Consider the following 13,781-nt stretch of genomic DNA (forward strand, 5'->3'; position numbering starts at 1 on the left):
CCCGGCGGGCCGGCGCGCAGGGGGCGGCGAAGTGGGCGCGGGTCGCCCACGTGGCGGCGCCCAATTCGTCCGGTGGCGCGGGCGGACGTGTCCGGCTGTGCTGGATTTCGTCCGGCAGCGCGAGGGGAGCGGGGAGACTAGGGTTTCGTCCGGAAATTCGGGGGAGGGGTCTATATATAGAGGTAGAGGGAGCTAGGAGTGTCCAAATGAGGTGTAGTTTTCGCCCACACGATCGTGATCGAACGACCGAGAGCATGGAGGGGAGTTAGATGGGTTATTGGGCTGTTTTGGAGGGGTGTTGGGCTGCAACTTAAAAGAGGCCTTTGCGGGAGTGCGGTTAACCGTTGGAGTATCAAACGAGCTCCAAACGTCCCGAAACTTGATAGGTGGTCTACCGGTGCTATACCAGGGCCACTTGGCAAGGCTCGGTCCATTCCGAGAACGTTCAACACCCGCACACGAAAGGAGACAAGAGGGGTGCGCCGGTGCATGTGGGAGTGTCGGATTGCGAAACGGACAATGGGGAAAATGCTCAGATGCATGAGACGAACACGTATGCAAAAGAGATGCACATGATGACATGATATGATATGCATGACATGAATAAAATGAAAAACAAAAGACAAAACCCAACCACGGAGGGAATATCATATCACATAGCCGAAAATGGCAAGAGTTGGAGTTACAAATATGGAAAGCTACATCCGGGGTGTTACAGCTGCCGCGCAGGCCTCACCGCCCCACCGTACTCCCATCGCTGGCCTAGCCATCCCTCTACTCACCCACACCTGCTGTTATTCCGGCGATGGTAGACGAACCAGTAAACCCTCGTACAGTCATACTCCCCTCCACGTGGGAAACAACTGCCGAGTCTTCCCTGCCTCCATGTCATTCCCTTCCTAGGCCTCGCCGTCGTCCACCGCCCTGGTGCTCTCGGCGTGGCCTGGTCAACATGGTCAACAACTGACATGCATCTGAAGTGGACTGTACGTGGAGAGGCCGATAGCTGGGCCCACGGCCGCACGCAAGGAAATGCCTCTTTATTACGTGCAAAATAATGATTCCTCCACCTGACATCAGGGACCCACTGAAAGGGCCTCTGTATTTCGGGGAAAAAACATTACCACCGCTGACATCTCGAACCCACCAGCTATATCTTCGCACGCAAGGATGTGCATCCTTATTAATTACAAAAAAATGAATAGTCCCCCTGTTAGTTGGGACCCAGTATAGTGGCAGGCTGACTTGTGGGCCTACTAAGTTAACGAGGACGGAGGTCTTTGTCAACTTAGTCAATATGCACGATTCTAGCTCCAGTGACCGTACGACGTCCATCCAACGGCCATAGTGCTTCTTAAACCTCTGGTCTTCTTGCTCCAGCCGCCCAAACCAGCGCCGGTCGTCCCTCGTGCTCCTGCCTCCCGTGGCCGGCTGCGATGTGGCGGAGGCCTCATCGCCTCCTACTACTCCCACCGCTGGCCAGGCCATCCCTCTACTCACCGACACCCCCTGTTATTCTGCGGCGACGGCAGCCTCACACCGCAGCAAACCAGTGAACCCTCGTACTCCTCTACGCGTGGGCATCCACTGCCGCGTCTTCCCCGACTCCATGTCGTCCCCTCCCTAGGCCTCACCGTTGTCCACCGCCCTGGTGCTCTCGGCGCGGCGTGGTCAATGTGGTCAAGGAACGGCATCAATCGGACGTGGACTCTACGTGGAGAGGCTGACAGCTGGGTCCACGGCCGCAGCAAGGAAGTGCCTCCTTATTACATGCAAAATAATTATTCCTCCACTTGACAGCGGGGACCCACTGGACGGGCCACCGTATTTCATGAAAAAAATGTTTCCCCCTGACTGCTGGGACGCACCAGCTACATCTTAGCACGCAAGGAAGTGCCTGACAGTCGGGATCCACCTGGTCGAAGCGTACGTAGCGTTGTCATTCGGGTCGCGAACGTGTACGTACATATATACTGGTGGATGTAGAGGCGCGCACGTGTCGTAGTAGAGGCGCGTATGTGTCGTAGTAGAGGCACGCATGTAGCACGTACACGTACGTACAACCGCTAGTGTGCAAGAAAGAAAATACGGCCACGTACGTGTACATACGGGCAGGGTCTCGAACTCCTACTCGCGCATACGTACGGCCAGGCTCGTGTACATGGTTGGCTCGGAACGGAGAAACATTGTCGTCGTCGTGTTCATGGGGAGCCAACTGGCTGGGTCTGAATGGAATGTGTGGTCGTGTTCATCGGGAGGGCTTGGACGGAACAGGCGATGGAACGAGGCCTGGCATACCGCGGAACGAAGGAAACGACCTTGTGTTCGACCGGCCACGTTCGAAACGGGATCTTGTTCATCGGGAGGGGTCTGGCGTACCACAAAATGGAGGAAACGGACCTCCTACAGTCGAAACGGGGGTCCTGTTGATCGGGAGGGGTGTGGCGTACCGCAAAACGGACGAAACGGACTTGTGTTGGAGCGCTATGGTCGAAACGGGGGTCCTGTTCATCGGGAGCGGTGTAGCGTACCGAAAAACAGGACTCCACGGGATACTGTTCATCTCCACCGTTGACCTCCTCCAGCCTCCACGGGCTACTGTTCATCCACCGTCGACCTCCTCCAGCCTCCACATGCGACTGTTCATCCACGGGCTCCTGTTCATCCAGCCTCCACCACGCGCTAGTCCACCGGCTACTATTCAACCACCCCTCCACGGGCACCCCTCCACCGTCTACTGTTCATCCAGCCCTCCACACCACGGGGTCCTGTTCATCCACCCCTCCATGGGCACCCCTCCATCGTCTACTGTTCATCCAGCCCTCCACACCATGGGGTCCTGTTCATCCAGAGGCAACGCCACTGCTTACTGCTCATCCAACCCCCCCCCCCTGTAACACTCACTGTTCATCCAACCGACTGGCTTCAGTTAGCAACATTAGCGAAGGAATCGCTCGATCGGGTTCAGTTAACAGCCATCGATTGATCGCTCGGGTTCAGTAATGCGTAGCCTGCAGTGCAATCGCTCGGGTTCATTTAGAGCCCAATGCCTCACTCGGGTTCAGTTAGAGCCAACGCCTCGCACACACGCGCGTACATGTATGAGATAAACGCGCATCGCTCGGCCCCCGACCTCCCACCGTAACCGGGAACTCCCCGAAATTTTCCTCGCCCTCGCTTCTACCATGGTTTTTTCCATCATGGACGGCCCAAAGAATGTCATGCAGCTGCGTCTCCGGCCCGCCCAGGACGAAAAGCCCATTTTCTGTCATGATTTTTTGTCATAGAAGTAGGAGCCCACCACATCTATGATGATACCGGGTTTTGTCACAATTATCGTCATAGAAGTGTCATATGTACGACAGAAAAAAAGTTGTTCGGCCCAAAATGTCACGGATGTGTCATGATCCAACACCTCATCGGTGAAGCACAGGGGGTGTGCAGCACCCCTGTATTTGGCTATGTCGCGGCGTGGGTCCGACGGTTATAGTGTTCGGTGTTGGTTCCGAACTGGTAAGTGACCGACATATTTTGGTTGATGGCCCTGATCCTGTGCGGGAACACGTTCCCTGGATCCGTAAATGGACTTGGTTTTGCCAGCCCTTTTATCCAGGTCTTCACGTAAATCGTGTTTCTGGTTCAGGGTTGCGACCTCCTTTCCTTTATGGGGAGGGGGTGCGGGTTTGTGTGTGGCGTCGTTAGCCGCTCTTTCTCGGCCACAAGGTGGTCGGCCTGGTTGATCGGCCGTATTGTTATTCGGCGGTATGGGCGCAATAGCATCATCGTCGAATTTGGGCAGCAGTTTGCGTTTGGGGTAGCTCTTTGTTTGGCGATACCGCAGTATTTTTCCTCAGTGTCGAGAACTTCGTTCCATTTATCATTGAGCGTATATTGTGCGGCTTTAAGCCGTTGCTTCTGCCTTTTGAAGCTCCTTGTGGTGGCGATAAGTCACTGGGGGAGGTGTTCTTGTTCCAATTTTTTCCGGGAAGATGAATGCATCGTCATCTAGACTGATCTCCTCTTCGGAGATAGGTTGATAATTGGAGTCTTCGGCATCGCTGACATCGAATAGGGACCCCGGACTGTGATCGCCATCACCTTGCTCATCCTGCTCCATTGCTGGGACTGCGGGGTCTTCATTGTCTTCGGTGTCGTCCGGGGTGTTATTCCCTCTTGTGCCGGTATCGCTATTTTTACCATGGTGTGGTTTAGAGCGGCACCGCTGACGTTGGCGCTTTGGCTGCTTCTCAGGAGGTTTATCCTCAACTGGATCCTTTTCATCATCGCCATTGTCTTATTTGGGTGTATCCACCATGTATATGTCGTATAAGGAGGTGGCTATCCAGTGCCTTGTGGGCGGTGGTTCCTGTTCTTCTCCGGCATTGTCATCCATACCGTCGATGTCTTCAGAGTCGAAATCAAGCATGTCGGTCAAATCGTTGAGATTGGCTATCAAGTGGGTGGTGGGTGGGTAACGAAGTTCTTTGTCATCTGCTTCCCACTCAAGCCGGACATAGTTCGGCCAAGAATCTCCTAACAAGGAGAGAGACTTTAATGAGTTTAACACATCCCCTAGGGGTGAGTGTTGGAAGATGTCCGTGAAGCTGAACTCTAAGATTGGCGCCCGGGCAGATTCAATGGTTGTGGATATACGCGGTTCGGAGCCTATAGCCGGAGATGAGTCCGAGGTTCTGATGACATAGGCCTCGTTGGAGGTTAGATCTATGTTCGGCTCTAGCGCCGCTGAGTCTGCGGCTTCTGTGGCGAGGTTGAGCTTCTCGTACTTGGATGGCACGCTCTACTCTAGATCTAGGGCAAGAGCGGTTACACGCGCTATCTCCCGAGCACAGTCTGCTGATAAATTTAGGTCATGTTCATCATGGCGGCAGGGTGCGGCTGTCTGGGTTCAAATCCATTGAAGATCAAATCTCCGCGGACATTGGTGGTATAGTTCAAGCTTCCAAACCTGACCTGATGGCCAGGGGCGTAGCTGTCGATCTGCTCCAAATGGCCAAACGAGTTGGCCCGCAGTGTGAAGCCGCCGAATACGAAGATCTGTCCGGGGAGGAAGACCCTACCCTGGACTACGTTGTTATAGATGATTGAAGGATCCATCAAGCCTTACGGTGACGACACAGTGGAACTCTCAATGAAAGCACCAATGTCAGTGTCAAAACCGGCGGATCTCGGGTAGGGGGTCCCGAACTGTGCGTCTAAGGCTAATGGTAACATGAGTCGGGGGACACAATGTTTACGCAGGTTCGGGCCCTCTCGATGGAGGTAACACCCTACTTCCTTCTTGATTGATCTTGATGATATGAGTATTACAAGAGTTGATCTACCACGAGATCGTAGAAGCTAAACCCTAGAAGCTAGCCTATGATTATGATTGTTGTTGTCCTACAAACTAAACCCTCTGGTTTATATAGACACCGGAGGGGGCTAGGGTTACGCAGAGTCGGTTACAGAGAAAAGAATCTTCATATCCGAATTGCCAAGCTTGCGTTCCACGCAAAGGAGAGTCCCATCGGGACACCGGATGAAGTCTTCTATCTTGTATCTTCATAGCCCAACATCCCGGCTGTCCGAGGACCCCTTAATCCAGGACTCCCTCAGCAGGCGCTAGGACGCCAGTTGAGGGGGAGGTCTTTGACGAGGAAATCCTCACCGCCACCAGGCTCTAGGTTGTTGATGAACCGAGCGTCAGCGGCGGCGTCTCCAAGGAGGACCGACTCCTTCAAGCCATGGGTGCCAACTTCCACAAGCTCCAGGCTCTCCACCGGGCTCCCACGGAGAAGGCAGACTCCAGAATGGCGGCCGTGGACAAGGCCGAGGCGGACTTCCTAGAGCGCGTCGTGTTGGGGATATGACTACTGAGTATAAACCGCCCAGGAGGGACCGGATTATACTCACAAGGAGTCATCTGTATAGAAGCCCATGAAGACGAAGACTATGGCGCTTTACTACAGAAGCTTAGAGGCCCAGAGCCCAATGGCGGATTAGGGCCCATGTATGTAAACCACCTTGAGATGTGTAACTTGTGTTGTAAGTTAGGGAAAGGAAGAACCCGAGCCTGACACTTGTACGAGCCGGCCTCGGGATTCTGTAGACCGGCCGGGCATCAACCTATGTATATAAAGGGACGACCTGGCGGCGGTTCAGGGACAAGAAACAACAACTCGAGAACTAGGCAAAGCATATTTGCTCCCTGGTTATGGAGACCCCATCAATTCCACCACAACTGGATCATAGGCTTTTACCTTCACCGCAAGGGGACGAACCAGTATGAACTCCCCGTGTCCTTTGTCTAGTTTAACCCCTCTAAGCTAACCTAGTCGCGATGGCTCCACGACTAAGTCCTCACACTAGGACATCTGACGTGATAATTCCACGACAGTTGGCGCCCACCATGGGGCTATCGCACGATGGTTTCTAGTTCTTGGAGGGCAAGCTCGAAGGACTCAAAGGATATGCAGTGGGCCGGTTGACCAAGAGTCGTCGCGGCAAGCTCTACATCGACGATGCTGGCTGGGGCCCTGACACCGGCTCAATCGAGTACGGGTACCGGGTCCCCTTCAGGAAAATTCACGTCTTCATCGGCCAAATTGGCGAACCGGGCCCTGAGCCGAACATCTGCACTGACCTCGTCGAGATGGCTCAGCGTGCAAGCCCTGCCCGGGTTCAGCCTGCCATGAAGCGTGCGTTCGTAGGACGCATCCATGGTACCGAATCTGAACCGGTATCCGATGGTGAGACGGCCGTCTATTCTGATGGCGAGTCATCTACCGGCGAGACCGAGTCTTTGTATCAGGTACAGGATGGCCGGTTCGGGGGATGTTTCGATGGTGACAGTATTCCAGACCACTTTGAACCGCCAAACCGGGTTGCAATTTTCATGGCTGGCACACAGCTCGCGCCTTAATCTTCAACAGTAGCGACAATGATTTCCAGATCGGCAGCCAGGGCAGGAGGCCCCGCGCGCCCGCCGGCTCAAGTTCTGTCCGGTTTGTTGGATGCTTTAGCAACATTGTTGATGACTGAGGTTAATCCGGATAATCGGGATGGGCATAATGCGGAGGACAGAAAGTTGCGGGATCAGATAGCTCAAGCCAAAGTGGACATGGCTGCTGAGGAGACCAGGATGGCCAAGGAGATGGCCACTTTGAATGCTCAGGCTCAGCGAGTTCACGCAAAGTCTTATCGGCTTATGTTGGATCAGAACGCTTCAAACGAGGTGACGAGGAGGAGGCACTAGTCTCGTCTACCACCAGTTTATGAAGCAAGGAATCTTTTCAGTACGCCAGGGGCAGGAACCAGTAACCCTCCCATGGTGAACCGGGTTGAAGCACCCAGGACAAGAGCGCCGGATCAGCCGCGCACGATGGACCCGCCTCGGCAAAACTAGGATCCGCCACAGTACGTGCCAACACCGCTAGGTCACTTCCCTACCCCTTTGGATAATATGATTGATGTGGCATCAAGATTGGCTGCTATTCCAATGCAAGGTGATTCCCCTACGACGGTTGAGACACGACGGGCTAGAGATTTACTCCAGACAGCAATGGTTCAGCAGCAGGCTTATTCATATAGTCGGGACAGAATTCACTCTACCCCTCGCCCAAGCCGTAGTTACAGCAGGCATGCTGAAGAGCTAGCTGTGTCAAGCAGTGGACGGAACCATAATCCTCCATGGAGGCCTAACCCGGCAGGGGGAAGGAATGAAGCACATGATGTAGTGGACCAAGGACGAGCGCACTGAGGCGCCGGATTAACTGTGCAGGATGTGGAGCGACAGCTTACGCCGGTTCGTGCAACTACTACTATGGAGCCACACTACAAAAAAAAATACACTTCCGTGATGATACGTGTTTGTCACAGTAGGTCGCGTTTTTTGTCATGCATGTACATCCATGACAAATTTATGACAGAATCAAGATAGTCATACCTGTGCTGTCGTAGAAGTCTTCCATGACATTACCAAAATTATCATCATGGAAGTGTCCACTTCCATGACGATAAATCGCGTGTCGCAGATGTGCTTTCGTCAAGGGTGACCGACAAGTGGCATCCAACGTAACGGAACACCGTTAAGCTATCGGGTCGGATTTTGGATCCGATAACCCGTTAACAGCCACGACCAATGCCGATTTTCCACGTGTAAAATTCTCATTGGCTGACGGATCCACATGTCAGCTCCGCGTTGGCACAGGTGTCAGTCAACCAATGGTCGAGATGGGCCTATGATATGTTGACACGTGGACTGGCCCAAAAGTGGCCCACAAAATTTAAATGGGCCGGCCCAACCGAAGGCCAAGATTTAGCACACCATAATGGGCTGGCCCAGCTAAAGGCCCACAAAATTTAGCGGACCATAATGGGCCGGCCCAGCTAAAGGCCCATAAGATTTTGCGGACCACAATGGGCCGGCCCAGCTAAAGGCCCACAAGATTCTGCAGACCATAATGGGCCGACCCAGCTAAAGGCCCAACATTCTTTGTAAAATTGGCCCATGAACGGCCTGGTCTAAACTTTGCATCAATGCGGCCCATGGTCACTTCTGGCCCGTTAAGAGTCCGCTAAGTAATTGGGCCGAATTACGGCCCGGTGTATTTCCGTCCTGTTAAAGGCCCGGCTTCATTTGGGCCCATTTACAGGCCATCAAAACTTTCGGCCCATAAACGACCATGAAGGATTTGGGTCATATTCGGCCATGTCTGTCATTTGGCCTGTTAGAGGCCCACTATAGATTTGGCCCACTTTCAGCTTGTTGTCATTTTCGGCCCGTTAAAGCCGGACGTAAACCATGGGCCATATGTGGCCCAACGCCATATCGGACCCATTAATGGCCCATATAAAAATGACGATAATCTAGCCCGACCAACGTTCTGGCCTGGTAAAGGCCCGTGTATTAGGTCAGTGCATTTACGGCCCGTCCGAATTTCGGCCTGTCAAATATCCGCATCGTAAATGGGCCACCATTTCGGCCTGCTAAGTCCAGTGGGTTATTTGGCACAATCAGGGCCCAATCTCACTTTTGGTCTATTAAAGGCCCATGTTTTTATCGGCTCGACATATTTACACCTGTAAACGGCCTACTTTTACTGAGGGCCCAAATTATGTTTAGGCCTGTTAAAGGCCCACTATGGGCACAGGCCTACCAGAAAAATTTGAAATCTTATGCTAATATAAGCCCAGATATTTTTAGTGCGCTACATGCCTATATCGGCCCGTAATCGTTTTTAGCCCAATTGGAATGGGCCCAACGAATGTTGGCATGTTGGGCTCCTACGAAGCTTTCATCCGAATACATTACTAAGATAAACCTACACTATACAAAAATAGCGTCATAATTACTGCAGCCTATGGAAGCATCATAAATGTTGTATCACAACAAAATAAATTCCAATCATACAACAAAAGGCCTGTTGGCATAAAGTTTACAGTCCTTCCACATAAAAGCACCATCAGATGTATAGAAGCACAGATCATTTAACCTGAGTGCTAATGTTTCAGGCTGTAGAATCTGATGGAGCAGCACGATCTCCACCTTTTTTCCGCCATTGCTCTTCAACAACGAAGCGAATGTCTGATAGTCTGGTTTCAAAACCATTCATATCTTGACGGCATTTCTCAACCACTATTCTTGTTTCTAAAACAACATCCATTAGGGATTGGACTTGTGTCTGGAGCATAGATATATCACTCTATCTAGCAGGAAGATTTTGTTCAGTAGGCGATTTGGATGAGATTACCTTGAAAACCAACCCAGAATTACGCAGGAAGGTGCCTTTTGCACTGTTAGTGGAGAGATACTAACGCACTACAACAAGAGGTGACATTGTGCCTGTAGTAGCCTCGTCAACTTCAGGTGGTTGTGGCTGTTCAATCATTTGTTCCATAGCTTCCTGAAAGTTTGAACTTGTAGATTAGTGTACCAGTGAGTTACTAATGAGACAAAAACAAACAAAGTAGGTTAAACGTTATACATAACTTATTTTGGTGAACTACTGTAATACATTAGCATGTATTGTAGTGCCAACTACATAATAAAATCACTTTCGGAACATATGTCCATGTAGCATGCCTACTGTATTGTCTACTTCCTCACATTCGTTGACATCTAAGGATAAAGAGACATGGTTTAAAGTAGGATGAACATAGTATGACATCATTCATATCATGGGCAAACATATATAAAACAAACAAGCTATTTTATCATTGTGTGCGCACGTGAACATAACAACTAGATTACAGATCCAGACCAAAAAAATATCCTTCATCTCTTTTAAGCCATGTAAGGTGAAATGATATGTTAAGACAACTGTGTATAAAAGTGAACAGAGTAACTGACATTAGCTGCAAACCAAGTAGTTAAATGAACACATCACAGTACCAATCAGTTCAAGGCAGAAGGAGTAAGGACTTACAATAGCGGCTTGAACTGGTGTGCTCATGCCCTTCATCTTGCTGGTGTGGCAATCCTTGAAGATTTGCACTTCATTCGGTTCAGGTTCTTTTTGGTCCGCACGAGCTTTCCGTTGTATTTGGAACAAGTCAATATAGATACGATAATATGGCTCAAAATAAGAAGGAAGTAACAACTATTTACAAGAGCCTCGCAGTGTGCAATATAGCTATGAGATCCCGTTGTCTGTTGGAATTTCACTTTAGAACGGTTGGTTTTGTCCTTCAAACAGTTAGCCTAGAAGAAGATACACTTGTAAATACATATAGCCTACCTGATACTTTGGATCAGACCAGTGTTTAACGAGGGCTGTTCAGTCTTCATCTGTAATATATTCCACTAGAGATGTTTGGGCGATTTCATTGTTAGCCTTGCCTTCAAAGTGAGATTTTCTAAGGTGGTACTGATACTGTCGCAGAGCATACTGAAAAACATGAGTGCATGCTTGTTTAGTTGCATCATCTTTCGGATCCAACTTGAACCTCATCTGTTGAAAAAAGAATGTGAGTCTTATTAGGAGGAAGCTAGAAAGTATGGGACAGAGCAAGACAATATTACTAATTGTGATGAATAACATTACTTACAGATAAATGGTCAAGGAAGGTGTTAAACTGGGTATTGTCTTTCTCATTCCTCTACTGGATCCATGTTGGGAGGATACGCGCATGACACCTAACGGCAACGGCTGCCTCTGATACTAACTTGGCTGACTCTGTAGCATCACGTGGCCTTTTTAAACCTACCTCAAAATGGATCTCCATTCTCCCTCCTTTAGATTTTGTTAATCTGTCAAGCATTATCCCTGATGTCTGTTTCCGCTTGCGCCGTGGTGCTAGTTCAACAACGAATATGGAAAGTGTTAGTGTACATCAAAGTGTGAGAGTACATATAAAGGAGCATGCAACTGCAACTTGACTCGGTCAGGTACCATCTTGGTGTTGATGCTCATGAGGTTCATCTGATCTTGCCAAGTCCTGTTGTGTCAACAATGCTTCGGAAGTAGTGTTAGGTGTGACGGCAGCTTGGGAACTGGCCAGTTCCAGAGCAAACGAATAAGTAACTAGTTGAGATGCTGGTATAGTTGAAGCGGATGCTGCAGCTGGTGGAGTAGGTGATACTGTGTTTGTAGATTTAGCCAGTGGACTTGGACCTTCTACTGCACTATAAGTACCAGCAAAATCTCGACGACAGAGCCTTTTCCGTTTCACCCGACGAGTAACAACACTCCCTACTATATTATTTTCCTTGCTCTTTTTTGACTTTGCCATGTCAAGCTGTACCCACAACACAAAAGAATAAAATCACTCTTCAGAACTCATTGATGCATGATACAAACAAGCAATAATTTGATGTAAGACAATCGTATGAGGATGGAATATGTAAGAAAAACAGGACGGCATGACATATTCACAGCTACGATGTGCAAACTAAGTAGAAGGATTTTCAAGAAAATAGAAGTAATGCAAGCTAGACACCATATGAAAGATGCAACCAATATTACTCTGCCAAGTTAAAAATGTCTTGTCATAAGTGGCAATTCGAAAAATTAGAAGCAGTACAACGTAGAAATAATTGCAAGATGCAACCACTATCAAACTGCCATGTTAAAAGCGTCCAATCATGAGTTACTGATGTGGGATACACAACAGCAGTACTTTGATGTAAGAACATGGTATGATAGATAGATGCAGTGTATTCTAGACACAGAAAGCCATGTCATATGCACATGTATAACGTATAAACTCAGCAGGTGCAATTTAATCAAAATAGAAGAAATACAGGCTAGACAACATATGCAACATGAAACCAATTATCACACTGTCAACTTAGAGCAAGCACCTGCGATGGTGGAGTGCGGGAGATGAACTCATCATGTAGACTTGGGACTTCAACTTCATTAGCAGTAGCAGTGGCAAATCTAGAGAGTCTCTGTTTGCATCGGTGCGGAGTACCACCAATGTGTCTTATGGGTAAGTGATTGTTGCAGGTATAAGTTATAAGCTACGCAGATGCAATTCAACATAATCAGAAGCAATACAAACTAGACATCATACGGAAAACGCAACCACGTATAACAGTTCCAAGTAAGAGCAAGCACCTGTGATGGTGGAGTAGGGGAGATGTGCTCATCGTGTACACGTATGTTCTAGAAACAGGAACACCTATCATATTCACATGCATTATGTGTAAAGTAAGCAGATGCAATTCAAGTTAGAAGCAATACAAGCTAGACATCGTAGGCAACATGCAACCACATATAATAGTGTCAAGTTAGAGCAAGCACCTATGATGGTGGAGTAGGGGAGATGTGCTCATCATCTACACAGCTACGTTGACTGTCCAGCCTTGTGTTGTCTTGCGAATCTTGTTGGGAGGATGGCGGAGTAGAATCTGTAGAGACCCCCTGTTTGAGTTACTCCGAAGGACCACCATCATCCACTGCCGAATTAATTTCCTTCAGCTGTAATGATTTTGCATTGTGAAGTCAAACCGATAAGAAAAAGGAATAAAATTCGCTCTTCAGAACTCATTCATGCATGATACTGACAAACACTACTCGGATGAAAGGCAAACACATGATGCGAGGATGGAATATGTATGAAAAACAGGATGGTGTGACATATTCACACCTATGATGTGGTAACTAAGCAGAAGGCATTTCAACAAATTAGAAGAACTGCAAGCTAGACACCATATGAAAGATGCAACCAATATAACTCTGCCAAGTTCAAACTGTATGGCGTTTCAAAAAATTAGAAGTAGTATATGCTAGAAATCATATACAAGACACAACCAATAACACAGTGGCGACTTAAAGGTGCCTTATCATAAGTGACTGATGCGGGATATGCAAGAATAGTAGTCTGATGTAGAAACAGGAACACATGTCATATTCACAGGCATTATGTGTAAAGTAAGCAGATGCAATTCAACAAAGTTAGAAGCAATACAAGCTAGAGATCATACACAACATGGAACCACATATAATAGTGCTAAGTTAGAGCAAGCACCTGTGATGGTGGAGTAGGGGAGATGTGCTCATCATCTACATTGCTATGTTGACTGTCTAGCCTTGCGTTGTCTTGCGAATCTTGTTGGGAGGATGGCGGAGTAGAATCTGTAGAGAACCTCCATTTCAGTTGCTCGGAAGGACCACCATCATCCAATGCCTTGCCAATTTCCTTCAGCTTTATTGATTTTGCATTCTGAGGTCATACCGACAAGAAAAAGGAATATCATTCGCTCTTCAGAACTCATTCATGCATGATACTGACGACACTACTCTGATGAAAGGCAAAGTCATGATACGAGGATG

This window comes from Triticum aestivum, chromosome 2B (genome assembly GCF_018294505.1).
Source record: "Triticum aestivum cultivar Chinese Spring chromosome 2B, IWGSC CS RefSeq v2.1, whole genome shotgun sequence".
Classification (NCBI taxonomy): domain Eukaryota; kingdom Viridiplantae; phylum Streptophyta; class Magnoliopsida; order Poales; family Poaceae; genus Triticum; species Triticum aestivum.